General features: G+C 41.1%; 1 pseudogene; it reads right to left on the reverse strand.

Moving 5' to 3' along the window:
- Positions 1 to 224: 224 nt before the first annotated feature.
- LOC122744216 lies at positions 225 to 572 on the reverse strand (annotated as a pseudogene).
- Between the last annotated feature and the right edge of the window lie 6,419 nt (positions 573 to 6,991).

Genomic DNA, 6,991 nt, shown 5'->3' on the forward strand with positions numbered 1-6,991 from the left:
CTGGGTAGAAGTGGATTCCCTTTTTTGTCTAGCTTACCCTAGACAGGGTGGTATGGGTATAGATAAATCTCTGTCCAAGACTGAGTGATTAGAGATGAAGGCTTCAAACCCTCATTAGAATAAGCCCACCTCTCATTATAATCATTCTTTCATTACTTGTTTTTTTCATTTTTTGTTTTTTAAATAAGCTTTGGTGAGTTTATTAAAGAATACTTTTATACAATTTACTTTTCACTGATCTGTGCTGGCATGCTTCTAATGATATCAGAATCACCTGGATCAATGATAGCCAGTGTACAAACTCTGTAGTACTTCCCACATGCTGTACCCAATTCAATGTTGTTGCCACTGTAGTGATGTACACCAGTTTTGGCCAACATAGTGTAATATTCAATCTCTGATTTCGTCAAGGCTGGGCAGCTGTTGGTCAAGATGACCAATTTGGTTTTGCCTTGTCTAATCATTTTCAGGGTCTGTTTGTAGCCTAGCACCTATTTGCCGCTTTTCATCACTAGCTAGAGCCTCGGATTGATGGACTCCAGCAACTTTTTTGTCTTCTTTGTGGCCACCATCTTCCTGCCTGTGGTGCAGGAGGACCATCAGCCAGACACCTGCCGCCAAGATGGCCGGGAAGCAAGATCTTTCATTACTTGTTAACCAATTGAAATTGATTTCCACCCTCAGGAACACTCACTCTTCCAGGGGCATATAAGCCTTGAGTGGGTTCTATGAGGGAGGCTTTGGTTTACAAAAGATAGCCAAATGACCCTTCTTTTATTAATTACTCATTAGCATAATTAATTTAAAATTAATAAAAATTAATCACCTAGAAACTATGTCTTTCAAACTTCTTATATGTCACATTTCAATACTACCATCTCCTTTAAATATTGATCTCCTGCTACCCTTAGGGGGCGTCCTTAGGTATTCCTTTGTAAAGAATTACACTCTGCACAGTCCAATGAGAACAAAATGGTCTTTTATTTGGGTGATGGAGAAAGTGACCAAGAGGGAAGTCAAAGACTTTGCCTCCAGGGGAGGAGATGGCTTAGAAACATCTTTCTCCTTGAATGAAAGGCCAAAGCTTTTATAGAGGATAGATGGGGTGACCACCTGACAACAGAAAGTTCCCTTTGGGGTTGGGGAAAGCTTGAATGAGGGGTGGGATTGGAAAGGCTTGAGTGAGGGGTGGTGATCCTGACTTCTGGAGCTATCTTTGTCCTGGGCTCCGCTTATCTTCCCCTACTTCTTAGGTGTTTCTGTCCTACAGTTTAGCTTTTCAGGGAAAAAACTTGAGTTAGTCCAGCCCCATATCACCTGGGTTCAAATAATGGTAACACCATGGTAGTGAGAATACAATATGGTAGCAAGAACTTTTATTTGGTGATAAACTCACATTTCCAGGAGCAGTTGGGTAGCCCCAATAATCACCCTACAAAACAGCTTCCTGTATGGGAACCTTCTGATATCACTGACTCCACTGGGATGAAGGCATGGAGGAGCCTAATTAAGGAAGTCCCTTTTATTCAGACTGCTGAGAGTTGCCCAGATTTCTAGGCAGTTACAGGTAAGGGAGTTTGCCTGTCCAGAATTCATACCACTATGGGCTGAGTAAGTTTCACACACAATTTCACTGGCCAGGGTCAGATAGCAGTTGGTAGTATAGCTAGAAATTAGATCATTTGTTCACCCTCTTTCCTTATGAAGTCTCCTACAAATTCCTGTCTCCCATAGATCACTCTCCCTCCTTATCCCCAACAAAAGGGGATCTATTAGGTCTTTAGTTCACCAAGATGGTACTAAAAGGTAGATGCTTATATATGAAAAACAGTGCAAATAACAGTAGTTACTTTTTGACACATTAGAGACTTTTTTTATGCAATTGGGCTTCATACACAGCCTCCAAAATGAGTTATGCAGGTGTCGTTTCAGGGGCTGCTGGCATCTGTCCACCATCCCAGCATTCTTCAGGGGTGTGTATAAGGATAAGTGGTGAGAAGGAAAAAATAGGAATGTCTTCTCCCTGAATATATACAACTGCATTTTCCTGTTCCAGCTCTAGCTCTGCTGCATATTCTTAGAACAAAATCCAGCAAAGAAAAGCAGCTACTCAGTGGCCAGGGTATTTAATCTGAGAAGACTGCTTCTTCCCAGTTCTTTCTTAGTTGTGACATTTCTAGTGGAGATAGGAGCACCAACTGTCTAGTGCCACCTCATAATCACACCACCCGTGTTTTAGTTTGGGTATAATATTCCATGGTCCTGGTGATCTAAGCCCTTCAGCTTAACAACCATAATCTCTTGTTTTTCGTGCTTTTGCAATTGTCTCCCAAGTCTCAATGTATGAATGACTGATTTCAACAAGCCTCAACATCATCCTGTCACTGTCTGCCCCAAGTCTTTTCTTCTTTAACTATCTTTCAGGAATGAACTTAAAGGCCCTGCTCCCCTACCCCTTTTCCCAAGAGTTCTGGGCTGGGCTCTTCCAATCTTCTCCCCTCCCCAACATGGCTATCCACACTGCCTGGATGAGCAGGGAGTGACCTGTGTAGGGGAAAAATATGCTCTAAAACAAAGGTGATATGAAAACAAAAGATATCGACAACATTTTAAAAGAAGAAAATAAGTTAAAATAAGTTAAAACCCAATCCTTCCCTTTGAGAACTCTGTAGTTGTTTTTAGACATTACTAGGTATTCAGTACCTGGTCCCTTTAGCTCCTCACTTATCTCAACTGAAATGGTTTTCTATTGCTACAAGGTATTATATTATTCTTTAACTAAGGTTAGAAATGTGTTTGGTAGAACAAAATCAAGGTCATTTCAGGAAGCAGATTAAACATTCAAAATAATAGCTTCAGGAGGAAATTACCCAGACCTCAATGGGGCTCATTCATTCTAGAATGACCCCTAGGAAAAACAGCTTCAAAATAATACCTAACAAGTTAACAACCTTATAAACTAAGAACAGAGAATGCTAATCCATAACACTCATACCCCAGCCCCACAAGTCTCTATTTCTTTACAAGATGCCTAGACCTACCCACAGGATTTTGGACTTCAGATACTTTTCCCTTGGTGCAGAGCCTCTGGTGGCACACCCTACCTCTGTCCTTCCCGCATTGTCCCATTGCAACAAGCAGTGGACACTGATTACCCAGTCATGTAAGTAGGAGGATGTACAGAGGGGAGGAATTTGGTTTCCTGCTACCAGGAAGGCCACTTGCAAATAAAAAGTTAGACTGATTCATCTCAGTAAGAGAATTAAAGAATGGAGGGAAGTAGAGCATGGCATGATAGCATGCATGATGGCACTGGGTCTAAAGGAAATGGAAATGAGTCCAGTCCTGTCCTCTATTCATTTTTTGGGGGGTGGGGCAATGAGGGTTAAGTGACTACTTGTCCAAGGTCACACAACTAGTAAGTGTCGTGTCTGAAGTTGGATTTGAACTCAGGTCCTCCTGAATCCAGGACTGGTGTTTTATCCACTGCACTACCTAGTTGCCACTAGTCCTGTCCTCTCTATGATACTTAGTTAACTCAGGGACTAAAGGTTGATTAAAAAGTAAATTCTGCAACATGGAAGGCACCCAAGACAGTGTTGAAGTCTGGCCTTAAGAATAAACCCTGTAGGGGCAGCTAGGTGGCGCAGTGGATAGAGCACTGGCCCTGGAGTCAGGAGTACCTGAGTTCAAATCCGGCCTCAGACATTTAACACTAGCTGTGTGACCCTGGGCAAGTCACTTAACCCCAATTGCCTCACTAAAAAAAAAAAAAAATTAAAAAAAAAAAAGAATAAACCCTGTACCCATAAAGGAGGGGAGAGTCACAAAGGGATTACTAGAATTATAGTACTAGGAAAAAATACAAAAATCTTTTTAAAGGTTTAAGGGATTTCAAGAGGAAGAAAATTCAATTGAAAATGTAGAGCACAAGCAAATAAATCAACAGAGGATACTGAAGTTAGAGAGGAGGCTAAGTACCCAAAAATTCTGTATAAATATTGATACACTGACACTTGTGATATGTTGATGCTGTTCTGTACTGCTGAATCCTGTATAAGTACTAAGTTCAATATGAGAAATCTGGAATCACTGGATTGTTCGTATTTAAACAGACCTAAAGGCTTGCTTTTTGTGAAAACAAAATTCATTACAACTTTATAGCATAAGAATGCCTATGATGTCTAAAAATCACAAATAGCTGATATTCTTGGCTACTTTTCTAACTAAGCCTACTTGTCCTGATGGTGAGTTTGTAGTTCCATTTGGTTTGCTCTGGCAATAGGAAGGAATTCTGGTGGCATTTGGGATAAGGGACCCAGAGGAAATTGCCTAGATTTCTTGGGGGATCACTTATGCTAGAAGAACCCCTAGAAAATTTTGGTGTGCCCTGTGTAGAAAGGGACACTTGTTTTGGTGCTCACTCTGTAGAAAGGGATGCTTTTTATGCACGCCCCATTTGGATAGCCTTATACTAAGGGAATCATTGGAAGGCTTTCTATGAAGGAGAGTCTCCTCATTTGAGAAAGGGTCAGCACTAAGTTGACCCCTGGTCCCAAAACCCTGTAGGGAGAGCTCCGTGTAGTTTGGAAAGCTCAGTATGGACCAAGTTTCTGTTCAAGAAAGCTTCTGTCACACAACTTATTAAGGCTACCCCATAAACCCTGAGAGGAAACATGGCAGTTACGCTTTGGGGACCCAGCTCACCACTGTGGAAAAGTAGTTTCTGCTGAGAACATGAGCTATACTGAGATCAACTAACAAGATGATACACCAATGGCCCTAGAGACCTTGTTGTAGGCTTTGTTCAAGAGGGATGAAGGATAAACTGTCAACAAGAGTTCCTATCCAAAACACAGACTTGATTGTGTTTTTGTTGTTGTTGTTGTTGTTTTGTTTTTTGGGGTTTTTTGTGAGGCAATTGGGGTTAAGTGACTTGCCCAGGGTCACACAGCTATTAAGTGTTAAGTGTCTAAGGCGGGATTTGAACTCAGGTCCTCCTGAATCCAGGGCCAGTGCTCTATCCACTGTGCCACCTAGCTGCCCCTTGATTGTGTTTTTCTTAAGCTTCAGCATTAGTTTAAGTCTACTCGAGGCAAAATCTTTGCAGCTAGTTTAGTGAATGAACACAAGATTACTGATGACTGTCTGATTAGATATTAAGGAAAGACCTAAGTCAAATCAAAATAAAACAAAGAACATCATCCAAAAATTGTGATGGTGTGCATTTTAGAGGATCTAGGAATTTCCCCTTGGATTTCTGGTGCTAGGTAAGAATTCTGTTCTGTCTTTTGATTATTTCTTCCTTCATCTGACTAGAGCATTTTCTTACCGACAAAGATATCTCCTGTGATTCTGACTGAAATCAGTGTCTAGTTTTATTGCTCAGAAGACCTAGGAACCATGTTCTAACAACTCTGTTCCAAAATTTCTATTTTCACTGCACATATGCTTTGCATGCCAAGAGAGCTTTTGATGAATTTATTGTTATGAAAAACCAGCCGAATCCATTTTTTCCATCTAAGAACCCTGAAATTTCTTTGGGTGCTATTAATTCTAGTTCAACCCTTGGTCCCTATATCTCAGTACTCCTAAGAATTGAGATTCTCTCCTGCTCTTTGGGGTACTAGAGGAGTCAGCTGTGAATAAGGCAACTAGGAGAGAGATTCCTTGTCTAAGGCATTGAATGTGGATAGTAGGACAAATCCGACCATGCCATTTCAATTGCATTCCATTTTCAATGACAAAGATGGAAAACAGACATCCCCCCCCTTAAAATAATAGTTCTAGAACTTAGAGATTTCTGGAAGTATGTTCCCCACCTCTGACCTGGCCCTTGGGGCCAGATTGTTATATGTGAATTTAAACTAGGCCTTCAGGACCTGTGTCTTGGCACTGATGAAGTTCTAGATTTGTAGGAGTCCCAGTGATCATAGCACAGCTGCTATTGATGGATGTTGTGGCATAAATATCCATAGTGGAGGATGACACAGATTTGCTGATTTATGGGAAATCTCACTGATCTGGAGTTTACTGGAATTAGTAGAGAAAAATTGACTTTACCTAACTGTAATAGAAGTTGATTTGCAAGCTGAAGCTGGCAAAAGGTCCTACAGACCTATTGGGAGTTTTCTTCAAGATTCAACATCTTGTCAGAAGGACTGAATGTCAATAAGAGTTTTAGAAAAGGTCCCACCCAATAGAGCTGCCATCCCAAAAGAGTAAGGGGCAACATTTGGAAGGGCCCTCCCGGGCATGACTTTTCAATAGGTTGTTCCTTATAATAAGAGAACTAATCTGTTTACCAACCCCTGTTTCAATAGGAACACATAACATATTTTTTCTATTCTAGTCAATGGCTCATTATAACGCATTTTTCCCCCAGTGGGTGCAGCTAGGTCACACAGTGGACAGAGAGCTGGGCTTGAAATCAGGAAGACTCATCTTCCTGAATTAAAATCCGGCCTCTGACACTTAGTAGCTGTGTGACCCTGGGTAAGTCACTTAACCTTGTTTGCCTCGGTTTCCTCATCTGTAAAATGAGCTGGAGAAGGAAATGGTAAACTACACCAGTATCTTTTCCAAGAAAAACCCAAACGGGGTCATGAAAAGCTGGACGTTACTGAAACAAATGAACAAAATGCTCCCCCCCTTACATTTAATGGTTTCCTTTCCCCTGGCCCTCTTCCACAAAGAAATTACCCAATTTTGGACTAGTTGTGTGATCCTGAGCAAGTCACTTAACCCTTTTGAACTCAGTTTCCTCATCTGCAAAAAGAGCTAGAGAAGGAAATGGCAAAACACCAGTATCTTTGCCAAGAAAGGAGTATTGGCCATGACTGAAAGTGACTAAACAACAAATTATCTTTCTATCTATCTATCCATCATCATCATCATCGTCATCTCTCTCTCTCTCTCTCTCTCTCTCTCTCTCTCTCTCTCTCTCTCTCTCTCTCTCTCTCTCTATCTATCTATCTATCTATCTATCTAT

The sequence above is a fragment of the Dromiciops gliroides genome, chromosome 2 (genome assembly GCF_019393635.1).
Source record: "Dromiciops gliroides isolate mDroGli1 chromosome 2, mDroGli1.pri, whole genome shotgun sequence".
Classification (NCBI taxonomy): domain Eukaryota; kingdom Metazoa; phylum Chordata; class Mammalia; order Microbiotheria; family Microbiotheriidae; genus Dromiciops; species Dromiciops gliroides.